Here is a 25,751-nt window from a genome sequence, read left to right on the forward strand (position 1 = left end):
GAAGAGCGAGGGAGGGGTGACCTTAAGGGTCGTGAGGCTACATACGATGAGAGGGGGTAGGGGTCCGCCGAACTTCAGGGTCAGGCTTCTGAGGTTGCACTGGAAATCCAGTCCTAACAAGAGAGGAGCGCAGAGATGGGGAAGGACATAGAGTTTAAAATTGGCGTACTCGGCGCCCTATATCGCGAGGTTCGCGACACAGTACCCCCGGATCTGCACTGAATTGATCCGGAAGCAAGGGAGATTGTTTGGAACGCGGGGGAAATATGGAGGGAGCAGCGCCTTATCGTGTCCGGATGGATGAAGCTCTCTGTGCTCCTGGAGTGAAACAGACAGGGCATTTCGTGCCCATTGACCCGGACAGTCATCATGGAGTTCTTGAGGCGCTTGGGCTGTGACTGGTCGAGAGTGATCGCGCCGAGCTGCGGGCAGCCGGCATGGTCGGTGGTAGCGAGGTGGTCCCAAGATGGCGGCCAAGATGGCGGCCCCCGTCGGTCGCACGTGTCAGGCGACGTTGAAGATGGCGGCCAAGATGGCGGCCCCCATGGGCCGCACATGGTGGGCTGGGTTGAAGATGGCGGCCAGGATTGCAGCCTCCATGGGTTGCACGTGTCGGGCTGAGTTAGAGATGGCAGCCCTCACGGATATCACGAGGCGGATGACGCACCAGAAGGGGGCGGTACCGGCAGGCGTGCTGCGGGGTCTGCGGGCCTGTGAGTCGGACCTGCAATTTTGGAACTTTGGGTCGGGCCAAGCAGACTTTGGAAAAATGACCTTTCTTGCCACAGTCACTGCAGGTTGCGCTCCGAGCTGGGCAACGCTGACTGGGGTGCTGGTTCTGAACGCAGAAATAGCAAGACGGCCCCTCGGGTTGGGCGGGCAGCTGCATGGCACAGGCCTGAGACACCCTCGGGTTGGGTGATGGCCACGCCTCCGGCGCTGACGAGGAAATCGCGTAGTCGGAGGGGAAAGTATTTAGGCTCTGGAAGGCTACCTCTAATGAGGTGGATAGTTTTACCATCTCTTCTAGGTCGAGGGTGCCCTTTTCGAGCAGGCGCTGTCTGACATAGCTGGACCGGACTCCAGCCACATCGGTGTCCCAGATGGCGAGTTCCATGTGCTGGAGTTCCTTGTAGTTACATTTCCGGGCGAGTACCTTCAGGTCGCGTAGATATTCCTCCAGCGATTCCCCGGGGCATTGACGACGTGTGGTGAGGAGGTGCCGCGCCAACACTTCGTTCACCGGCCTCACGTAATGTCTTTTCAGGATTGCGACCGCGTCTGTGTACGTGGTCGTGTCCTCGATTAGTAAAAAGATTCTGTGGCTCACCTGGGCGTTGAGGAGACTCAGCTTGTGTGCCTCGGTGACGGCAGGCGAGGAGGAGGAGGCGAGGTAGGCCTCAAAGCAGCGGAGCCAATGTGAGAAGATTCCTTTGGCTTCAGCTGCCTGTGGGTCGGGTTCCAGTTGATCAGGTTTGAGGGCGGCTTCCATTGCGATACCTTAGCTTATTAAATTGATGCAACCATCAATTCACACGAGACAATTAGCAGAAGTGAACAGTGGTTTTAATAAGCTAGATCTGTGCCTGCCTGCGACTGCTCTGTACTGAGTGCCGCCTACAGGCTGCAGGTTTATATACTACCCCCGAGGGGGCGGAGCCACAGGCGAAGCCCACAGGGGCATCAACATAATACAGTGAAATACAGTGGTGAATTGCAGTAGCAATACGTTCACCACAGGGGTTTTCAAGTTTAACTGCACTCTGCGGGACTTCTGAAGTTACTGTCAATTTCAGAGGAGTTATGGAGGCGAACACTGATACTTTTAATAGTAAACTTTATTGTCACAAGTAAGCTTATATTAACACTGCAATGAAATTACTGTGAAAAGCCCCTAGTCGCCACACTCTGGCGTCTGTTCAGTACACTGAGGGAGAATTCAGAATGACCAATTCTCCTAACAAGCACAAGCTAAATCGCTGGCTTTGAAAGCAGACCAAGGCAGGCCAGCAGCACGGTTCAATTCCCGTACCAGCCTCCCCGAACAGGCGCTGGAATGTGGCGACTAGGGGCTTTTCACTGTAACTTCATTTGAAGCCTACTTGTGACAATAAGCGATTTTCATTTCATTTTCTTTCGGGACTTGTGGGAGGAAACCGAAGCACCCGGAGGAAACCGACGCAGGCACGGGGAGAACGTGCAGACTCCGCATAGACAGTGACCCAAGCCGGGAATTGAACCTGGGATCCTGGAGCTGTGAAGCAATAGTGCTAACCACTGTGCTACCATGCTGCCCAATCATTTTCAGTCATTATTATCGCAACATCTGGGCCAGCAAATTAATATTTTTTACTGGAACTGTGTATTGTAGTAGCACATGACGTCGATTGAACAGTCGTTATTATTCAAGGAGAAGTTAGCCAAATTTCCACTTGTTAAATCATGAGGCCCTAATGGCCTTACATCCAAGGGTCCTGAGAGAAGCAGGAGAGAAATGGTAGTTAGGTAGGACTATAATTTTCCAAAGCTCTTTGGAAATAAAAATTATGCCAGAGGATTAGAAAGTGACAAACGCAACAACTTTCCACAAAATAAAACACAAAATTATACCAGGAAATTATATGTCATTTAGTCTTACTTCAGTGGCTGATAAACTACTGGGGCTTATAAAAGACATAAAATTACTAAGTAGTTTGTGAATCAAGTTAATTAGTGGCAGTCAGGATGAATTACCACAATGTTGGTCATGCTTGACCGAACAAATATCTTTGAAGAAATAATAGGAAAGATAGATGAAAGAAATGCAATGAATGTGGCTTATATAGGTCTTCAAACAGCAATTCATAAGTTACCAATTAAGAGAGTTACATCAAAAATAATGAAGTGTGGGTTTCAGGGAATTGAAGTCATATGGATACAGTGATTACTGAAGGGCAGAAGGCAAAAGATTAGTATGTTTCTTGGACTGAGAAAGTCACAGTCACATGGGATCAATATTGGGCCCACTTTTATTTACTGTACAAATACATGGTCAGCACGAGAAAACTGAGGCAATAATATTTAAATTTGTCAAGGACACCCAGTTGGAAGCTGAAGAAGCGTGTGACAAATGCAGATCAATGGAGAACAATGTGAAGGAGTACATTTAGAAGTAATTTTCAGAAAAAGGACTTAAAAATTGAAAGACTTTAAATGGAGTAGAGAAGAGAGACTTTGGTGGATCGATATAAAGGTCAATAAGAAGCACAAGCAAAATCCATGAAAATTGGAAATCATTGGACTATAGAAGCAAGAATATAAGAGTGTAAAAGCTTATTAAATCTCCAATTCAAGTACTATGTACAGTTTTAGATATTCCATGCGGGAAAAATGCAGTCTAGATTAATAAGGGATGAGAGGATCACAAAGATTTAATAGGTTAGTGTTTTTTCACTAAATCTGAGAAGGTTACAGGATGACCTGATAAGAGATTTTCAAGATTGCAATGGTCATGTTCAGGTAAACAGTGACAGATTTGGAATATTGAGAGCAGTTTTGGGTTCTGTATCTAAGGAAGGATGTGCTGGCCTTGGAGAGGGTCCAAAGGAGGTTCACAAGAATTATCCCAGGAATGAAGGACTTGTCACATGAGGAGCGGTTGAAGACATTGGGTCTGTACTCGACGGAGTTTAGAAGGATGTAGGGCAATCTCATTGAAATTTTAAAAATACTGAGAGGGCTTGACACAGTGAACGTGGAGAGGTTGTTTCCACAAGTAGGAGAAACTAGAACCTGAGGGCACAGCCTCAGACTGACGGGATGATCCTTTAAAACAGAGATGAGGAGGAATTTCTTCAGCCGCAGGGTGAGGAACCTGTGGAACTCTTTGCCGCAGAAGGCTGTGGAGGCCAAGTCACTGAGTGTCTTTAAGACAGAAACAGATAGGTTCTTGATTAATAAGGGGATCAAGGGTTATGGGGAGAAGGCAGGAGAATGGGGATGAGAAACATATCAGCCATGATTGAATGGCGGAGATTGATGGGCTGAATATCCTAATTCTGCTCCTTTGTCTTCTGGTCACTTGTTTCCGGCACCATAATAACACAAAGGAATAAATTAAGGTAATCAGATTAAAAAAATTAAAGGGGAATGAATTTAGGTTCATAGTAAGAAACCTTTGATGGTCCAGTGGTGTCAGTCTCTCATGAGATTGTGAAGTTTTATGTTTACGAGAGTTGATTCACAGTGTCAAATATTTATTTGTATGATGACATAATCTGGGAATGTAACAAAAGCATCCCCTTGTGATATGGTTTAGTCACAATTATCTTTTGCACCTTTGTACCTTCAATCTCTCTGAAGGAAGATTGAGCAAGCTTGGTTCAAATTGTTCACTGCATTATTCTGCAGCAAAGTTAAATGTACAGCGTAATCAGTATGATCAGAGTTGCTTAGTTGAAATGATACAATTTACATTCACATAATGATACCAGATAAAGAACATATATCCTACTTTGGTGGACTCCTGCCATGCAATGAAAGGCTTTTCCTTATTTACCTCATCAAAACATTTCATGGTTTTGAACACTTTTTAAAATGTCCTCTAAACATCTTCCGCTCTAAGGAGAACAACCCTAGCTTCTCCTAGTCTCTTCACATAACTGAAGACACCTGGCGCCATTTCAGTAAATCTTCTCCACACCCTCTACAAGTCCTTGACATCCTTCCTACAGCATGATGCCCAGACCTGGACAAAATACTGCCCTAACTCATCATGCAGCATCCGCCAGTATACTTGAGCTTATCATAGACTTCCTTCAGTGCAGAAGGAGGACATTCGGCTCATTGAGTCTGCACACACCCTCTGAAAGAGCACTCCACACCCACTCCCATGCCCACAATGCCCTATCCCCATAAACCTGCAACCTAAAACTGGCAAGCCATGGTCCAGTTGTATAGAACCTTGGTAAGGCTGCATTTGGAATATTGCGCACAATTCTGGTCGTCACACTACCATAAGGATGTGGCGGCCTTAGAGAGGGTGCAGAGGACGTTTACCAGGATGTTAGCTATGTGGAGAGGCTGAAGAAAATTGGACTGTTTTCATTAGAAAGACGGAGGTTGAGGGGTGACCTGATAGAGGTCTACAAGATTATGAGGGGCATGGATAGAGTGGTTGGGCAGGCACTCTTTCCCAGGGTGGAGGGGTCAGTCACGGGAGGGGGGGGGGGGGGGGGGGGAGGGCATAGGTTTAAGGTCTGTGGGGCAAAGATGTGAGAGTTAGGTTTTTTTATGCAGAGGGTGGTGAGTGCCTGGAACGCATTGCCAGGGGAGGTTGTGGAAGCAGATACATTAACAACATTCAAAGGCATCTTAACAAATACATGGGTAGGATGGGTATAGAGGGATACGGCACAATGAAGTGCTGAGGGGTTTTGGCCAAGGTTGGTATCATGACCGGTACAGGCTTGGAGGGTTGAAGGTCCTGTTCCTGTGCTGTATTGTTCTTTGTTCCTTGTTCTTTGGACAGTGGGAGGAAACCCACCCATAAATGGCGGAACATGCAAACTCCACACAGATAATTACCCAAGGCCGGAATCAAACCTGGGTCCCTGGCTCTGTGAGGCAGCAGAGCAAACCACTGTGTCACTGTGCTGCCCAGTAGTGGGCACCAGATGGACTGGAGTGGAGTGGAGATGAAGTAACAATCGTATAATTTGAAAAGAATTACAATAGAATTTAGAATTTACTGTGTCCCCTTAAAGGAAGATGAAAATTCTCCCCCTGTCTGCTTGGGTCTCACCCCCACAACCCAAAAGGATATGCAGTAAAGGCGAGTAGGCCACACTAAATTGTCCCTTAATTGGAAAAAAAAGAATAGGGTACTCTAAATTAAAAAAAAAGGAACGGGGAAATTATGATTTGAGGTATTAAGGGTTTCTGTTTAAGGTTTCTGCTGTCAAGCCCTCCCACAGTCCAAAGATACGCAGGTTAGGTGGATAGGCTATGCTGAATTGCCCCTTAGAGTACGAAGGTTAGGTGGGGTTACAGGGATTTTTTTTTTAAATTTAGAGTACCCAATTTTTTTTTCCAATTAAGGGGCAATTTAGTGTGGCCAATCCACCTAACCTGCACATCTTTGGGTTGTGGGGGCGAAACCCACGCAAACACGGGGAAAATGAGCAAACTCCACACGGACAGTAACCCAGTTCCGGGATCGAACCTGGGATCTCGGCGCTGTGAGGCAGCAGGGCTAACCCACTGCGCCACCGTGCTGCCCTGGGGTTACAGGGATAGGGATAGGGTCGGGGAGTGAGCCTGGATAGGGTCCTCTTTCAGTGGGTTGTTGCAGACTTGATGAGCCAAATGGCCTCCATTTGCAGTGTGGTGGTTCTATGATTAATCATTCTAATGGTGAGCTAAAATAATTATAGCAGGGCAGCAGAGTGGAATAGTGGCTAGCACTGCTGCCTCACGTCGCCGAGGACCCGGGTTCGATCCCGGCCCCCGGTCAATGTCAGTTTGGAGTTTGCACATTGTCCCCCGTGTCTGCATGGGTCTCACCCCCACAACCCAAAAATGTGCAGGGTAGGTGTTATAACCTGCCTACTTACCATTGGCTGGGGACTAATGACAATCCCACAATCCTGTGGGAGTATGAGCTTCCCCAATGAGGGGGGCGGAAAAACCATTAGTAAACTCCTAGTATAAATAAAGCTGCCAGTTTCGGAACCAGCAGGAAGGCGTGTGCAGCAAGGGAAGTTGCTGCTGCTGTTATATATATATATGTTATTGTAAATAAATGTTATTACTTTGTATCCTTAAAACTCATGCTGGATTCTTCGTGGCCCTCACAAAACTGGCGACGAAGGTTAAAGCGAATAGCTGTCTACACTGCTGAAGCCACCTTCCTGGATTTTTGTTGGATACAGGTTGGAAGTTGTTTTCTATTATACCATGCCTCTGTATGGACGTTTGGATGTTTTTGATGCTGCGCTGGAAAGCTGGAACCAGTACACACAACGGATGCGTTACTATTTCCGGGCAAACAATATCACCGAAAACGAGCGGCAGGTGGTCATATTGCTCACCGCCTGCGGCCCGCATACGTTTGGGGTGATTAGGAGCCTTACGTACCCAGCTGCGCCAGACACCAAAACATTTGATGAACTTGTGAATATCGTGGGGCAACATTTTAACCCAACCCCGTCCACGATAGTCCAGCGTTACCGGTTTAATACCGCTGAGAGGACCCCTGGAGAATCCCTTGCCGATTTTCTATCCAGGCTACGCAGGATTGCGGAGTACTGTGACTATGGTGAGACCTTGTCAGAAATGTTACGCGACCATTTGGTTTGCGGTATTAACAATGCGGCCACCCAGAGAAAGTTGTTAGCTGAGCCAACATTGACTTTTCAACAGGCCATTTAAATAGTATTGTCCCGAGAGAGCGCAGAACGAGGAGTGCAGGAGCTACAGGGAATGGAAGTGCATGCCTTGGGGCGCAACCCCTTCCGTCTGAAAATGTTCCCCCGCACTCCTGCGGTACCTTGGGCGAGGGAACGTCCGGACCGACGCCAGTGGCCGTCGGACATTCCTCCCCGAAGGGAGCCTTCTCCAGAACCAATGGATGAGGAGCCATGTCCGTGTCAGACTTGTAGGCTTCGACCCCGTCGCGGACGGGGGCGCCAGAGGCGCCGTCGTTCCGACCGAAACTGGGACCAGCCCAGGGGCCGTAACTGGGACCAGCCCAGGGGCCATACCTTCCATGTGGATGAACCTGCGGCGACTACTCCTGAGGACGTGGAGACGGAGGACGACTGCCTGCAGTTGCATTGTGTGGCAGCTCCCCATGTAGCCCCCATTAAGGTGACAGTACGGGTCAATGGCCACCCGCTTGAGATGGAGTTGGACACTGGCGCAGCGGTCTCCGTGATCGCCCAGAGGACATTCGACTGCATCAAGCAGGGTATACAGACCCTTACATTAACCGACTCACAGGCCAGGTTTGCCACCTACATGGGGGAACCACTGGACATTGCAGGAACTACAATGACCCCTGTTGTTTATGGACATCAGGAGGGGCGTTTCCCACTTATCATGGTGCGCGGCCATGGGCCCAGCCTGTTGGGTCGGGACTGGTTGCGCCATTTGCGGTTGCAATGGCAGCACATCCTCCAAACAGTTTCTGAAGGGTTGACTGAGGTGCGAGGACGATACCCAGATGTATTCCAGCCTGGCTTGGGGAAAATAAAAGGGACCGTAGCCCGTATCCAAGTCGAACCAGGAGCCATGCCGCGCTATTTCCGGGCGCGCCCGGTGCCTTACGCCTTGCTCGAGAAGGTAGAAGGGGAGCTCACTTGTTTGGAGAGTTTGGGTATTATCAGGCCCGTCCGTTTTGCTGACTGGGCAGCACCAATTGTACCTGTATTGAAGCCAGATGCCACAATTCGCTTGTGTGGCGACTATAAACTTACAGTGAATACGGCTTCCCAACTCGACCGATATCCAATGCCTCGCATAGAGGATCTCTACGCGAAGCTTGCAGGTGGACTCTTGTTCACAAAATTAGATATGAGTCACGCCTACCTGCAGTTGGAGCTGGACCCTGCCTCCTGACCATATGTAACGATTAATACACACCGGGGCCTGTATGAATATACACGGTTGCCCTTTGGAGTATCCTCTGCCTGCGTAATTTTTCAACGTGTTATGCAGGGCATTTTGAGAGGTTTACCACGTGTTGCTGTCTACTTAGATGATGTTTTGATTACAGGGACGTCGGAGCAGGAACATTTGGAAAATCTGGAGGCTGTCCTTAGACGCCTTTCGGAGGCTGCAGTCCGTTTACGTCGCATAAAGTGCGTATTTCAGGCAAAGGAAGTAGTCTACCTAGGTTATCAGGTGGACCGCGAAGGTTTGCACCCCGTCGCAGAGAAGGTGCATGCAATTCAACAGGCCCCCGCCCCGACTGACACTTCGCATCTTCGTTCTTTTCTCGGCCTCGTAAACTATTACGGGAAGTTTCTCCCCAATCTGGCAACTACGCTGGCCCCTTTGCACCTTCTGCTAAAGAAAAATCACACCTGGGTTTGGGGTCAGCCGCAAGAAACCGCTTTCCGGCGGGTAAAGCAACAGTTGTCTTCGTCTGGGTTACTAACCCACTATGATCCTGGAAAGCCTTTGCTCGTCACATGTGATGCATCCCCGTATGGTATTGGGGCCGTCCTGTCCCACAAGATGGAGAACGGGGCTGAGCGACCGATAGCTTTCGCCTCCTGCACATTGACTGCAGCGGAGAAAAAGTACGCGCAGATCGAGAAGGAGGGCCTGGCAGTGGTTTTTGCGGTGAAACGCTTCCACCAGTACGTGTATGACCGCCATTTCACTTTCGTGACTGATCATAAGCCTCTGCTGGGACTTTTCAGAGAGGAGAAGCCAATACCGCCCATTGCTTCCGCACGGATCCAGTGCTGGGCTTTGTTGCTTGCTGCATACGAGTATTCTCTGGAGCACAAAGCAGGTACGCAGATAGCAAATGCCGACGCACTGAGCCGATTGCCTTTATCGACCGGCCCCATGTCGACCCCCACGACCGGTGAGGTGGTTGCAACCCTAAATTTTATGGACACCTTGCCTGTCACGGCATCACAGATCCGTGAGTGGACCCAGACGGAGCCAGTCCTGTCAAAGGTTCGGCACATAGTCCTGTATGGTGGGCAGCATAGACAGCTCCCAGGCGAGTTGCGGGCATTTTCCTCCAAGCTGTCAGAATTCAGCGTGGAAGACGGCATCCTCTTGTGGGGGACGCGTGTGATTGTCCCGGAAAAAGGCCAGGAGCTGATACTAACAGACTTGCACAATGGGCATCCAGGTGTGACCAAAATGAAAATGTTGGCCCGGAGTTATCTCTGGTAGCCAGGCCTCGACACCGACATTGAGAAGGCGGCCCAAAACTGTTCCATTTGCCAGGAGCATCAGAAGCTTCCGCCGGCCGCACCCCTACATCACTGGGAGTGGCCACGGCGACCTTGGGGACGCTTGCATGCAGATTTCGCAGGCCCTTTTCAAGGATCCATGTTCCTTCTATTGATTGACGCCCAGTCTAAATGGCTAGAGGTGCATAAGATGCAGGGGACAACGTCCTGCGCAACAATTGAAAAGATGCGTTTGTCGTTTAGTACGCATGGCCTCCCCGAGGTGCTGGTCACGGATAACGGCACTCCATTCACGAGTGAGGAGTTTGCGAGGTTCACGAAGATGAACGGCATACGCCATATCCGCACTGCCCCTTACCACCCGGCTTCAAATGGGTTGGCAGAGCGCGCAGTGCATTCAAAAGAGGCCTAAAGAAGCAGTCTTCCGGATCAATGGACACGAGACTGGCTCGCTTTTTGTTTACGTATAGGACCACCCCCCATGCGGTGACTGGGGTAGCTCCCGCAGAACTCCTAATGGGCCAAAGACTTCGCACCCGCCTTAGTATGGTTTACCCGGACATTGGCGCGAAAGTACGCCGCACACAAGAACGGCAGGGATAGGGATTTTCTCGGCATCGGCCGATTCGGCAGTTTGCGCCCGGTGACCCAGTGTTCGTTCAGAATTTTGCTGGTGGTGCCCAGTGGGTTCCTGGTGTAATCTTTCACCAAATGGGCCCTATATCTTACCAGGTGCAAGCCCAGGGTCGTCTCCAGCGCAAACATGTAGACCACGTTCGGTCCAGAAGACTATCCCCTCAAAAGATTCCCCGCCCCCGGAGCTAATTTCTACATCCGCAGAGACCAGAGACAAGGGAAGGTAGTCCTCACAATCTTCCACTGGTGCCTCACTCGAAGCCTGCGCAGGTCATTACAGAACCGAATGGAGATAGAGACGCTGACACGACGGAGGCAGCAGACTCTGACTCCGAGATGGAGACACAGGATGCATCAGAGGGGGAATCCTCGGGTCCACGGGCTGTGGATGTACAACCGTTGCGCCGTTCATCACGGAAGCGCCGGTCTCCGTCTCGTTACACAGCGCCTGATCCAGCGTCGCGTGCAAATGGTGTCCGGCCTGTGGCAAAACGAATACGACGCCCTCCTTCGCCAGGGTCTTCGGTGGATTCCTTGGACTTTGGGAGGGAGGGATGTTATAACCTGCCTACTTACCATTGGCTGGGAACTAATGACAATCCCACAATCCTGTGGGAGTATGAGCTTCCCCAATGAGGGGGGCGGAGAAACCATTAGTTCTGGTCGCCGCATTATAGGAAGGATGTGGAAGCATTGGAAAGGGTGCAGAGGAGATTTACCAGAATGTTGCCTGGTATGGAGGGACGATCTTATGAGGAAAGGCTGAGGGACTTGAGGCTGTTTTCGTTAGAGAGAAGAAGGTTAAGAGGTGACTTAATTGGGGCATACAAGATGATCAGAGGATTGGATAGGGTGGACAGTGAGAGCCCTTTTCCTCGGATGGTGGTGTCTAGCACGAGGGGACATAGCTTTACATTGAGGGGAGATAGATATAAGACAGATGTCAGAGGTAGGTTCTTTACTCAGAGAGTAGTAAGGGCGTGGAATGCCCTGCCTGCAACAGTAGTGGACTCGCCAACACTAAGGGCATTCAAATGGTCATTGGATAGACATATGGACGATAAGGGAATAGTGTAGATGGGCTTTAGAGTGGTTTCACAGGTCGGCGCCACATCGAGGGCCGAAGGGCCTGTACTGCGCTGTAATGTTCTATGTTCTAAACTCCTAGTATAAATAAAGCTGCCAGTTTAGGAACCAGTAGGAAGGAGTGTGCAGCAAGGGAAGTTGCTGCTGTTGTTATATATATATGTTATTGTAAATAAATGTTATTACTTTGTATCCTTAAAACTCGTGCTGGATTCTTCGTGGCCCTCACAAAAGTAGGTCATGCTAAATTCCCCCTTAATTGGGGGAAAAAAGAATTGGGTACTCTAAATTTATTTAAAAAAATAATTATAGTAGAATGAGGGGGAGGGGGGGGAAGCCACCTGAAGATTCAAGATGCCCAACTGGAGCATTGTCAGGGGCCTGACATCTGATTCGCTGAGTGCCTTGTCAATCAGCATGACGCTACACCATCATCACGAGCGGCAGGCGGACCAATGGGGAAAGGCAGTGGGCGGGAGCTGCGCTTGTGACGCAAGTCGTAAAAAAAGGACCGAAGGCGCGCCGGCCGATTGATGGACGTCGGCACCGTCCAATGGCAGGCGGGGGATTGAACGTGGGGGGCGGGCGGTTCCAGCAAGCTGCCCAGTGACAGCGGGAGACGGCGGTTGGGCGGGGCTTAAACCGTTCTGGGGGGGAGGGGCGGGAAGGTGGTCGTGTTGGTGTTGTTGATGCTGCTGGACGCCGGCTGGAGGTGAGGAAAGTGCTAGAATGTGCGAGGGAAGAGGAGGGTCGTTGGGGATCGACGGTGGCGGAGGAAGAGGGCGGTCGTCGACTTCCCGGTTGGGAAGCCGGCCGGGAGACGTTCGGGGTGGGGGAGACGGTCGGGGTGGGGGAGGCAGCGGGAGCGGGAGCGGCCTGTGGGTTGTCAAGGGGAGGAAGCGGCGCTTCCATCAGCCCTCCCCACCGGCCTCAGCTTCCCTCACCACAACTTTATCGTAAAATAGGAACAATATAAATTGGATAGGAAAAGGCTCATTCTACTCACCATTTTAGACCCATTTGTGTCTTTTGACATTGGATTTCTAGAAGTTTTGAACTATTTATATTAAGAATATAAACTTGCTCCATTTTTAATATTAATATTTTTAAAAACTTGGTTAAAATTCCTTTTTTCCCCTCTCCTGGAAGTTCCGTAAAAGATTACCATTTATTTTCCCCTGTGACCAAGTGTCTGGGGCTGCTTACCATTTCTGACTTGTGGTTTATTGTTATTTTTTTGTTTTCAATTTCCGACCGTCAAAGTCACTTTATTTGTGAAGTGTTTAAAGTCCCAACCCCTCCCCTCCTTGGGTCTGATTTACCTGGGTCTTGAAGGTGGCCTGCCCTCTTACAGCCACTGGCTCAGGTAGGTGCAGCACTGCTTGTGGGGGAAAGTTGTCTCACTCAACTGGGGAAATAGCCTTTTTAATAGTGTAATTAAAAAAAAATCTTTTATTATTAGTAGGCTTGCATTAACACAGGAGTGAAGTTACTGTGAAAATAGTCTTTTTTAAACAGCCGGCAGTCTATCTGAGATTATTTATCATCGCTTGTAAATGTTTGGTTCCAGGGCTAGTTTGTGAAATCAGTTGATGTCTTTTTCTTTTTTTAAAAAAGTTTGTTTTTCATCTCGTGTAGCTAAGTGACAGTTCACTCTTACAGTGGATATATGTTGTTTCAAACGCTAAACCAATTGAACCAGTGAACATAATGCTCCCAACTCCAGAATGTTATTAGTAAACAAAGAAAAAAAAAAACATGTGCCATAGTGGAATTAGTATATGTTAGTAGCTCAAGTAATCTTTGCATTAAATATTTTATTTTTGAAATTGAAAGTAGATAACTGATTGTCCATATAAACGGATGCCAGTTTCCGGAACTGCGGATCCCCTTTTACTGATAACATGGACATTTGGTAATCTTAAGTCTTAGATTGTCAAAAAGTAAAGGAACTAATTAAAGAATGGATGAGAAATTTCAAACCTTTTATAGATGGATGGAAAATGAATCTAATAGACAGGGTACTTATCCCATTTGCTTAATAACAGTCCTTAATTTGATTGATATCTGGGAAATGTGCAACAAGGTATGGTATCTCTTAAATGGTGCCAACTTTGTACCAAAAAACACATTAGCAAGATCAGCATTGATTGTCCAATCCTAGATGTCCTTGAGAAGGTGATGATGAGCCACTGCCTTGAATTGCTGCAGCTCAAAATATTTTTTATTATTCCAGATGCAACTTACCATCATTCTTATGTGCAATATAGTACTTGACATACTAATTATTGCAAAGTTGCAGGTGGTGTTTAAACTCCAAGTGAAGCTCAAATGGTTTAATCCATTATCTAAACTCTTTATGTAACCTGACTTGAAATCTACTTCCTTGCATATATTTCATTAATGCATGCAAAATTAAAATGCTTATTATAAGGAGATACTTGGAATAAATAAAGGAAATAAAGTAGTTAGTACTGCTGCCTCACGGCACTGAGGGCCTGGGTTTGATCCCGGCTTTGGGTCACTGCCCATGTGGAGTTTGCACATTCTCCCTGTGTCTGCGTAGGTCTCACCCCCACAGCACAAAAGAAAATGTGCAGTGTAGGTGGATTGGCCATGCTAAATCGCCCCTTAATTGGAAAAAAATTAAAAAAGGAAATAAAATAATCAATTAAACTTTTAAACTGTTTACTGGCTCTGTCTGAATTAGTTGAGTGCTGAAGTGATGCTTTCACCTCAGTGTGATTAAGAGTTAAAATCGCACAGAAGAATTTATTCCCTTTCCCCACTAGTTCGAACTTCAATGCTTTTTGCCTTATTTTTGTTTTTGTTGCTGGGCATTTTCTAGTGTCCTGGGAACACTGTGATGGCACTCTGAACAGATAATTTTCAACCATTGAGACGTGTGCTACAAGCAGATATTCTGTTTTGCAGTTCATCACCTGCATGTTATGTAACACTATCCTAAAATGCTGTATTCCTATTTTGTATACTTAAAACTGATGGGTATCTGTAGGAAGTGGGGAAATTGAAACATTGAGCTGAAAAATCATGCTTGTCTCAAAAATAATTTGGTTCACGCTTCTTGGTTCACGCATCCTATCCATAAATCAAAGAAGACACACTACCTCCATCCAATTTCCTGACTTGCTATACATCCCTGAAACTTCTATTGTATCTTTTATTTCGCTGTTGAACGATGCAGCATAAAATGTTAGTTTTATCTATTTTTACATGAACAGCTGGGTATACAGCATAGATTTAGATTTATGTATAGGTTTGAAATAAATTCAATTGGGATGTTCAAATGGATTCCTTCCACAGAGCTGGTACTGTCTATGTGCAACACTCGGTACAACAGAGTTAATATCCCACTGCAGAGGGTGGTACGATGGCACAGTGGTTAGCACTGATGCCTAACGCTGCCTAAGACCTGGGTTCAATTCTGGCCTTGGGTCACTGTCTATGTGCAGTTTGTGCATTCTCCCCGTGTCTGCATGTGTCTCACCCCCACAAACCCAAAGATGTGCAGGGTAGGTAGATTGGCCACACTAAATTGCCCCTTAATTAGAAAATAAATCCGACTACAAAGTTAGTCATAAGTAAACCCTGATCCCCAGAGAGGTAATCTTTTTTTTTAAATAAGCATTTTATTGAGGTATTATTGGTACAGTGACAACAACAAAATAAACAATGTACATGAAACCATAAACACAGTGCAAAAGCCATTGGCCTCTCGTACAGGTCCCACCCTTACTGACCTCCTACTTTGATCTAAACTACTACTACTACAGCCGCCCACCCGCCCTGCCTGCTGACGATTAATTTCCTGCAAAGAAGTTGACGAACGGTTGCCACCTCCGCGTGAACCCGAACAGTGACCCCCTCAAGGCGAACTTGATTTTCTCCAAACAGAGAAAGCTAGCCATATCCGATAGCCAGGTCTCCGACTTCGGGGGCTTTGAGTCGCTCCATGCTAATAGTATCCGTCTCCGGGCTACCAGGGAAGCAAAGGCCAGAACGTCTGCCTCTCTCCTCCTGGATTCGGCCGGGTCTTCTGACACCCAGAAAATCGCCACCTCTGGACTAAGTGCCATCCTTGTTTTTAACACCGTGGACATGACGTCCGCAAACCCCTGCCAAAATCCCCTAACCTTTGGTCATGTCCAAAACATGTGGACATGGTTCGCCGGAACACCCGCACATTTTGCGCACCTGTCCTCCACCCCAAAGAATCTGCTCATCCGGGCCACTGTTATGTGAGCCCGGTGAACAACCTTAAATTGTATCAGGCTGAGCCTGGCACATGTTGCAGACGCGTTGACTCTACTCAACGCGTCTGCCCATAGACCATCCTCTATCTCACCTCCCAGCTCCTCCTCCCACTTGCACTTCAGCACCTCGGTCTGCATCTCCTCCGACCCCATAAGCTCCTTATAAATGTCCGAGACGCTCCCTTCTCCTACCCACCCTCTGGAAACTACCCTGTCCTGAATCCCCCCTAGCGGTAGGAGCAGGACACCTGTTTACGAAGGAAGTCCTGTACCTGAATTTGTTTCCCCTCGCCAACCCAAACTTTTCCTCCAATGCCCTCATACTCTGAAAGCTCCCCTCTATGAACATGTCCCCATCCAGAGAAGTATTCTGTATATATTTTTTTGCCTGCACCCCATTCGCAAGGAATGCTACTTAGCCCATCTTATCTTTATGAAGTATTTAATCATAAGTAGTATCTATCTTTGTAATTTCATTGCAGTTCCTAACCAGACCTTTTTAACAGAATAATTAACACCACACCAGTTGATTTTGCTGATGCCTGTTGCACATACCCATTGTTTGTAGGGGGATTGGGGATCGATTTTAAAACAAAACTTAACTATCCGGAGGCTGGTCAGCATGGTGGCACAGTGGGTTAGCCCTGCTGCCTCACGGCGGTGAGGTCCCAGGTTCGATCCCGGCTCTGTATCACTGTCCGTGTGGAGTTTGCACATCTCTCCCCGTGTCTGCGTGGGTTTCGCCCCTACAATCCAAAAGATGTGCAGGCTTGGTGGATTGGCCACACTAAATTACCTCTTAATTGGAAAAAAATAATTGGGTACTCTAAATTTATAAAGAAAAAAAACTATCCTGAGGCTTATTTATTTGAATACAGCTACACTTTAAAGGTTGGTCCTGCAAGTATCAGATTGCAGAGGTGAAATCATCAGTTAGTATTTCAGATGAAACTGGAGATTAGATGTCAACTGTAAAATTACTCCAACGTATCGTTGTTAATCGTATATAATGTTTGTTTTATGTTTCAGTGTACAACTCTGTCAGCATTAAAACATATGAGCAGAGTAGGACATTGGTAACCTTGTGTGCCACATTATAGTGAATTTACAGCTTTGAAATAGATCAAGTCTGTTGGTATTTATGCTTCACACAGCTCCCTCCTATCTTAACTTAATCATATCCTTCTATTTTATTGCTTTGTCCCTCATGGGTTTACCTGTTTCTCCTTAGAATCATCTGTGCTATTTGCCAGAACCACTGAATGTTCCACATCCTCACAATCCTTTTGAGTAAAGAGGTTTTCTCCAGAAAGCTTTATTGCCTTCATTGGTGACGATCTTAGATTTTGTCCGAAGTGGAAGTAACTTCTCTATGTCTACTCTATCGAACCCCCCCCCCCCCCCCCATAATTTTAAAGATCTCTGTTGTGTACTTGCTTGACAATAATTTAAACATCAATGGATATTTACAGTTACTGCATATTGTTTTGCAGTTCTATGTTTTAATAAATACTAAAGACCAAGTGCAAAGGTGAATTAATGACCAGGTGCCAATTCAGGTTATGTGAAGGCAGTGTACTAATTTCACTATGTGGAAATGGTCTCCGTTTATATGAGCTGAAGCAACCTGTTGTTTCAGTGTTTGTACATTATTTTTACAATTGGGTCAAATTTTAGATGCCGCAATAGACTTGAGTAAAGGTGAATTTCAATGTGAAAATAGAATGTTTGCTAATCCAAGGCTCAGCTTTGATGGCTTCATCAGCATTGATGGCTTAGAACAGTGTCTGAAGTGTATAAATTGAATTTAAAAGCATGTAAAAAGACTTAATCTAAGTCTTGTTTTTGTTAGGGCCACATATTAAATCAATATTCCAGTGCATTTATCTATATTCTATGCACTAAGTTGCTCATACCAACAGACCTCCAGGGCTTGACTAGTATAAATCCACCATAGCTCTTTGTAGAACTTCAGGTCTGATAAATTCAAATGGAACAAAGCAGTGAAGAAGAAATTTGAACACTGATTCAGCTACCTGGTTGCAGATGATGTGGCCCATAGGAGATTTGGGCTAACATAGCTCTGAAAAGTTTATCATTTGTAAAGGCTTCTGAAAGATTTTTTAAATTGTCAGATTTGTGGTAGGAGATTTTTTAAAAACCCATTGTTGATTGTTTTATAAAATTTAGGCTGAGAATTCCTCTTTTTAGAAACTTCTCACCTTTTCCACATTTGATTGCTCTTCCTATCCATTTTTTCCTTTTGCAGGTGGAGAGGAAGAAACTTTAGGGAGACAAATTCCTACTTGAAAGAATTTGTGGCCATTACACTTAATAAATGATGCATAAAGATAATTCACAGGAATAGAAGATTATAATAGGATGGGCAGGCAAGATGGCTGATCCTGTTTGATGTTGCTATGCTACAATCTGTGTGGGATAGCAGATGTGACCTGCACCAACATTCTGCCAGTTACTTCCTGAAATCGGCTGTGAAAAGCAAATGAGTTTCTGGGGGTAGCTTTTCCTACAGGATGGTAACTGGAGGTGCCTGGTTTCCACTTGGCACCTCCCCATAGCTGTACAGCAATTTCAAATATTTTGCATGTCAAGAATCTAGAGCTTCTGTCTCTCAGTGCACTGTACAGTTGAGCTTTAAACTCTAATTTTAGATTACAGTGAACTGTGTATAAATGTGGTACAATTCAGCATTTTCTCTATTCAATTTCATTTTTGGAAAGAGGTATTTTGCGTAGTTCAGTCTCCTAAATGGATAGTGTTGTTTTTCGGAGGGTTTCGCCTCAACTTGACCTCGTCCACGCTTTTTCGCCTCTGGCAACCTAATATTTGGTAAACAGTACATTGCAATTGTAGGTAAAACAGCACTGTGTGGTATTAAATGTGTGCAGATAGTCACCAAAAATTATACAGTGTTCTATAGGTATTAACTTAAAACACAGTTGTTCAGTAGCTGGTTTTGGTGTTGGTCTGTGACAAATATAGTGGGGTTTGCTGTTAATTGAAGAAGTCATTACAGTAACAAAGTAGAATTAGAAGGAAACTAATGATTTGTCCACAGCCACCATTTGTGTTTTGAGATGAAAAATTAGGCAGGGCAAAATAAATTAAAATGGCATGCAAGAACTGGTACCAGAGACTTAATAGTTGCACAGGAATCTTTGAAGGTGGCAGGATAAGTTGATAAGACTGCTTTTGTTTATTTTGGGGGGCGGGGGGGAGAAAACAGGTATGCAGAAACCTTGGATTCATAGAAACATAGTGTACAAAAGGAAGGAAGTTATTGGTAAGTCACTGGTTAGGCCTTAGCTGAGGTATTTTGTCTAATTCCGGCCGCACACTTCAGAATGCCAAGAGCTTGTGAAGTGGGTAGAGGCGATATATTAGAATGGTATGAGATGAGAAATTTCAGTCACGGGTATGTGGAGAAAGTAGAGAAGTTCAAATTGCTTTCCTTGCAGCTGAGAAGGTTAAGGCAACATTTTAAAAAGGTGTTCAAAAGTTTTTGGAAGTTCTTGATGAGAATATTGGAAGTTCTTGATGAGAATATGCATGTTAAGCACGTGTTACCACAGGACTTGTGTTTGCCAATTGTCTTACCTTGGGGAGCTAACTTTCTTTTTGCAGTGACTTGTGTGAAATGCACTGCTGGAAAAGATACTGGATGCAGATTCAATTGCAACCTTGCAGGTATAGATTCAATTCCCTTTTTCAAAGGAAAAATGCAGGGTTGTGGGGAAAGAGCAGGGCAGTGGGACTATATGGATAACTCTCAGCACAGACATGACAGGCTGAATGATGGTTTCCTGTGCTGTATGATTCTATGATCAGTAAAAATGACGGAAGCAAGGTAACATGAGACCGGAAGCAGATATTACTCCGATCTTACTGACCGGTACCTTGTTTGCTTCAAATGCAGCTAGGGAGTTTTCAGATCCATTGGAGGGGAAATTGTTGACATGGTAGCCATCTGATTTGCTTTGTTTTTGCTAAAGATACAGCTGCTGGAAGTGAGTTGTCTCTTGGGTAACTTCTGTTCTCTCTTGTGCCATGTGTAGTTGAAGCGGTATGGCATAATCGCCTTTGAGTCCTGACTCATCAGAAGTATCTCAGCTTGAGATTCCCACAAGTACAGTGTGAGAAGTGAATAACACTGCTGTAAAAGCTCCCCAGAGCGCACCGTCTCAATGTCATTGTTTCCCCTAAGCTATTCCGACTTTTAATCTTGTTGCAGATTTTAACCCATTTTTGTCTTCTGACTTTCAAACACTGGACACTCATTAAAAAAGAAAGTGTTCTGATTTAACAGGAAGAAAAACTCCAAAGGCAAGGTCCTATAAGAGATTTGAAACCGCAATAAATGGAAACATGGTCCTTGGGATAGAATTAAATGGAAACATGGTCCTAGGGATAGAAAGGTGGCTGAAGGACAAGAGGTAACGAGTAAATGTCATTGAATTGGAAAGATGTGTAAAGTGGCATTGGACCTGGTTCCTGTTAACCATATGGAGAAATGATCTGACCTAAAGAGTGGAGTAAAGATTATTCAAGCATTACATGAAATGAAATGAAAATTGCTTATTGTCACAAGTAGGCTTCAAATGAAGTTACTGTGGAAAAACCCCTAGTCGCCACATTCCGGCGTCTGTTCGGGGAGGCTGGTACGGGAATTAAACAAGATCCCAAGATTTGATTACATCAAATTGTGTGGATAAGATGTGGGTGTATGTGGGAGAGAATGAAAATTGTGATGAGTACTATGAAAAACTGCAGGGCAATACAGATAGGCTGAGAGTTGGTAGATGTTGTTGAATTCATTGGAATGTGGAATAATACATTTTGAAGTAAGAATGAAGAAATGGAGTGGTCTGTCTCTATTGTTTGTTCTTCCCTAAAGACTCTGTATTAGTTAGGGTGCCAGATATGATAATTAGCTTATGGCTTCTATCACTGTACCATCTATTGACTGGTAAACGTGGTCATGTTGCTGAGATACAGGATTGTACAGTTGGAGTTAATGTACACAAGGTGATGTTAACAGGGCTCTGCTGGTGGCAGAAAGAGTATTTGTACTTGGAAAATTAAGTAGAACTATAGTAACATAGGAGAGGAGTTTTGGGCTTTGTTGGGAATGGAAATGGAGGTGGCTGGGGTCCAAAAGTACTGGTGGCAGTCAGCGTGCCTGTTTTCCAGTTCCGGTCATTTTACGGGACGAGGATTCAGAGCAGTGCAAAATCGGATGCATGTTGCCCCATAGAGTGGGTCTCTTTCCTTCCTGCCACCCCCAATACTACAATGGTGGTCTGGCTGGGAGAACTGTTTTTTAATTACAATTTTAGAATAAATTGGTGAGAGGTTGCTTCCATGTTGAAGTGACCTCTCTCTCTCTTGTTTATCTGTCATAACAGCCTGCTGCTCCTCTCCAACTGGAAGGCCTCTGATTGGCTGCCTGACTATGAAAACCTGTTCCTTGCCAATTAAGAGGTCGCCTCCGTGGAATGACCCCCCCCCCCCCCCCCCCCCCCCCCCCCCAACAAAAAGACCATGTTACGACCAAATGAGGCTGGGTGCAAGAACTTTTCCCCACTCCCTCCCTCTTCTATCCCACCCCTTTCTTGATTGTCAGGTTTTTTAAATTTAAAAGGATGAATATGCCAATTTGGTGTGTGTACTTAACCGGGGCCGGTTTAGCTCCGTTGGCTAGACAATTGTTTTGTGATGCAGAGTGATGCCAGCAGCGCAGGTTCAATTCCCGTACCAGCTGAGGTTATTCATGAAGGTTCCCACCTCTCTTCTCCCCCCCCCCCCCCCCCCCCCCCCCCATCTGAACTAAAAAACCCTACCCTTCCGGGGACCATATCCCTCTATTCTCTTTGCTTCAACATACCTGTTCTTTTCTAAATATTCAAGAAAAGATTGGAACTGAGAAAATATGATTTCTCAGTAGGAAATTATTCTAGACTTGCGTTACAAATACAGATTTGACTGTATTCAAGTATTCTAATTAAGTACTTTCAATAGTGATGTTTCATAAATCATTTTATGATCAGTCTAATTTGCAAAATGTGAATCCAAAGATTCTGAGCTTTCCTTGATAAGCTTTGCTGTCCGGAGGATGAGGTGACAGAGTTAAGTACTTTGCTTGGCAAGAGCAACAGACACTGGTGGGATATGTCTGGTGCAATCACCAAATTGATTTGTCTATCTCCTACTGTTTGAAAACCAGGGGTATCTATCAACAAACTCCTTTTGAAAACTTCAATATTAAATTATATTTCGCTTCCTTCACTCCTCCACACCACATTCAAGTATTTGCGTAGCGAAGTAGGCAGCTTTGGGAGGAGCTGTTTGTGTACCACAGACTTTGCATTCCATGTTATAACTCCTTCCTGGATGACAGATGAACGTCAGCAGGTTGCTATTGACTTCTACATTTTAAATTTTTAATCTAATTTCCATGTTACTTTTAATAGTTTGTCTGCAAAGCTGATCGAATAACATGGGTTTGTTCTCAATATCGCCTTGTTCTCAATATCGCCCACCACAGTGTAATGTGTAAGTTGTGTTAACTGTCTCCATCAATGCAAACAAGTTGTGTCAAGGCTGAGGTGGATTGCTGTAAATGATGACTGTGCCTATGGAAAAGGGTGTGTCAAAGCCATGTTATCATTTAAAATTTAAAGGGCATTAGGTGTTTTAAAGACCGGGTTGAAATGTTGTTGGTTTTATGAGGTGTGTTTGTTAGCTTAATTTGTTTGATAACATTTGATCCTTGTGCAAAAGATTGTGCTGCAATAAGGGATGCTTTGAAGCACATGATTGATGCAAGTTTTTTTCTGATTTCCTCAGCAAAGTGTAGTGCATCCACGAATATTACTCTTATTGCTTGAAAGTGCAAGAACATTGAGGTGTTGGGGGAGAGGGACTGTATGTGTTAATTGTGACTATGGGTGATTCCTGATTCCTTTTTGTCATTTGTTTATGTTAACATACGGGCTAATGTCTGGGGTTTTTTGGGAGGGTGGGATCGTTATTGATATGGGGATTGACATTTCATTCGTTACTGATTATTGTTGGGTGTAAATTTGGGAGAAAATGTGAAAAAGGAGGAGAATAAAAAATATTTAAAACATTGAGGTGTTGGGAGATGTTGAGACATCAAAATAAGTTGTGAAGTTGAGTAACAAATGGAGGAGGTAATTGTTGTCAGGTGGAGGAAAATTAGACGGTGGAGGAAAATTAGAAGATGAAGCATTTAGACCTGTGTGCTAATGGAAGACAAAGGGTTGCTGTTACTGGTAGAATAGCGTGAGAGGTGACGCAACTCTGGCTATAATCCCTGCAATCCTTCATTGGTTCCTTGTAATAGAATCCCTACAGTGCAGAAGGAGGCCATTTGGCCCTTGAGTCTGCACCAGCCCTCCAAAAGAGGACTCTGCCCCTCCCTGCAACTCTGTAAACTAGCCGATACCAGGGGCAATTTAGCATGGCCAACCCATCTAACCTGCACATCTTTGGATTGTGGGAATAAACCCATGCAGACATAGGGAGAAAGTACAAACTCCACACAGTCACCCAAGGTCGGAATTGAACTCTGGTTCCTGGCGCTGTGAGGCAGCCATGCTAACCACTTTGCCACAGTGCCGGCGCCATTTCATTGACTTCAAGATTACATTGTATAGATATTTTCAGCATAGAAACCGGCAGTTCTGCACCACAATTCTGTACCATTGCTTATACTCCATGAACCTCCTCTCTCTTTAATTTAGAACAAAGAACAAAGAAAAGTACAGCACAGGAACAGGCCCTTCGGCCCTCCAAATCCGTGCCGACCATGCTGCCCGTCTAAACTAAAACCTGCTACACTTCCTGGGTCGTATCCCTCTAGTCCCATCCTATTCATGTATTTGTCAAGATGCCACTTAAATGTCACTATTGTCCTTGCTTCCACCACCACCTCCGGCAGCGAGTTCCAGGCACCCACTACCCTCTGTGTATATAAAAAAAAACTGGCCTCGTACATCTCCTCTAAACCTTGCCCCTCGCACCTTAAACTTATGCCCTCGAGTAATTGACCCCTCTACCCTGAGGAAAAGCCTCTGACTATCCACTCTGTCTATGCCCCTCATAATTTTGTGGACCTCTATCAGGTCGCCCCTCAACCTCCGTCGTTCCAGTGAGAACAAACAGAGTTTATTCAACCGCTCCTTAGAGCTAATGCCCTCCATACCAGGCAACATCCTGGTAAATCTCTTCTGCATCCTCTCTAAAGCTTCCACATCCTTCTGGTAGTGTGGCGACCAAAATTGAACACTATATTCCAAGTGTGGCCTAACTAAGGTTCTATACAGCTGCAACATGACTTGCCAATTGTTATACTCGATGCCCCGGCCAATGAAGGCAAGCATGCCGTATGCCTTCTTGACTACCTTCTCCACCTGTGTTACCCCTTTCAGTGACCTGTGGACCTGTATACCTAGATCTCTCTGACTTCCAATACTCTTGAGGGTTCTACCATTCACTCTATATTCCCTACCTGCATTAGACCTACCAAAGTGCATTACCTCATTTGTCCGGAATAAACGTCATCTGCCATCTCTCCGCCCAAGTCTCCAAACGATCTAAATCCTGCTGTATCCTCTGACAGTCCTCATCGCTATCCGCAATTCCACTAACCTTTGTGTCATCTGCAAACTTACTAATCAGACCAGTTACATTTTCTTCCAAATCATTTATATATACCACGAACAGCAAACGTCTCAGCACTGATCCCTGCGGAACACCACTAGTCACATCCCTCCAATTAGAAAGGCACCCTTCCATTGCTACTCTCTGCCTTCTATGACCTAGCCAGTTCTGTATCCACCTTGCCAGCTCACCCCTGATCCCGTGTGACTTCACCTTTTTGTACCAGTCTACCATGAGGGACTTTGTCAAAGGCCTTACTGAAGTCCATATACATGACATCCACTGCCCTACCTGCATCAATCATCTTTGTGACCTCTTCGAAAAACTCTATCAAGTTAGTGAGACACGACCTCCCCTTCACAAAACCATGCTGCCTCTCACTAATACGTCCATTTGCTTCCAAATGGGTGTAGATCCTGTCTCAAAGAATTCTCTCCAATAATTTCCCTACCACTGATGTAAGTCTCACCAGCCTGTAGTTCCCTGGATTATCCTTGCTACCCTTCTTAAACAGAGGAACAACATTGGCTATTCTCCATTCCTCCGGGACATCACCTGAAGACAGTGAGGATCCAAAGATTTCTGTCAAGGCCTCAGCAATTTCTTCTCTAGCCTCCCTCAGTATTCTGGGGTAGATCCCATCAGGCCATGGGGACTTATCTACCTTAATATTTTTAAGACACCCAACACCTTGTCTTTTTGGATCTCAATGTGACCCAGGCTATCTACACACCCTTCTCCAGACTCGACATCCACCAATTCCTTCTCTTTGGTCAATACTGATGCAAAGCATTCATTTAGTACCTCGCCCATTTCCTCTGGCTCCACACATAGATTCCCTTTATAGCGCCATATCAAGACATCCTTCTATTGCTTTCTCCCTCGTGTACCGCCTGTTCTCATAAATACTCCTTCCACTTCAATGTGACATTAACGTTAAAGCTACTTTTCTGTTAGTAAATTAGGAGCATCAGTAGAACATTCATGGAAGAGGTATATAGCAAATTCTAGATTAGACCAGAGCATTCAAGCCAATTGATAATTTGAGAGTTAACAACAACTTTGACAGCTTTAGAAAATATAGTTGTAAAGTCAGTGGGGAAGTAGTTACTTGATTTGCAGCTTATTTAAA

At 45.6% G+C, this 25,751-nt stretch overlaps 1 protein-coding gene across 4 annotated transcripts in view; it reads left to right on the forward strand.

Annotated features, from left to right (window-relative positions):
* Positions 1 to 12,296: 12,296 nt before the first annotated feature.
* Positions 12,297 to 25,751, forward strand: part of LOC140387435 (monoacylglycerol lipase ABHD2-like) — a 187,346-nt gene continuing 173,891 nt past the window's right edge. For 2 of the 4 annotated variants that reach the window (XM_072470538.1, XM_072470535.1), the window contains exon 1: positions 12,297 to 12,351. The gene's annotated coding sequence lies outside the window, so the exon portion shown is untranslated. Of the gene's footprint in view, positions 12,352 to 12,848; positions 13,006 to 22,467; positions 22,487 to 25,751 lie in introns of those variants that run through there. The other 2 variants (XM_072470536.1, XM_072470537.1) reach the window with 2 other exon arrangements.

This window comes from Scyliorhinus torazame, chromosome 12, assembly GCF_047496885.1.
Source record: "Scyliorhinus torazame isolate Kashiwa2021f chromosome 12, sScyTor2.1, whole genome shotgun sequence".
Classification (NCBI taxonomy): Eukaryota; Metazoa; Chordata; class Chondrichthyes; order Carcharhiniformes; family Scyliorhinidae; genus Scyliorhinus; species Scyliorhinus torazame.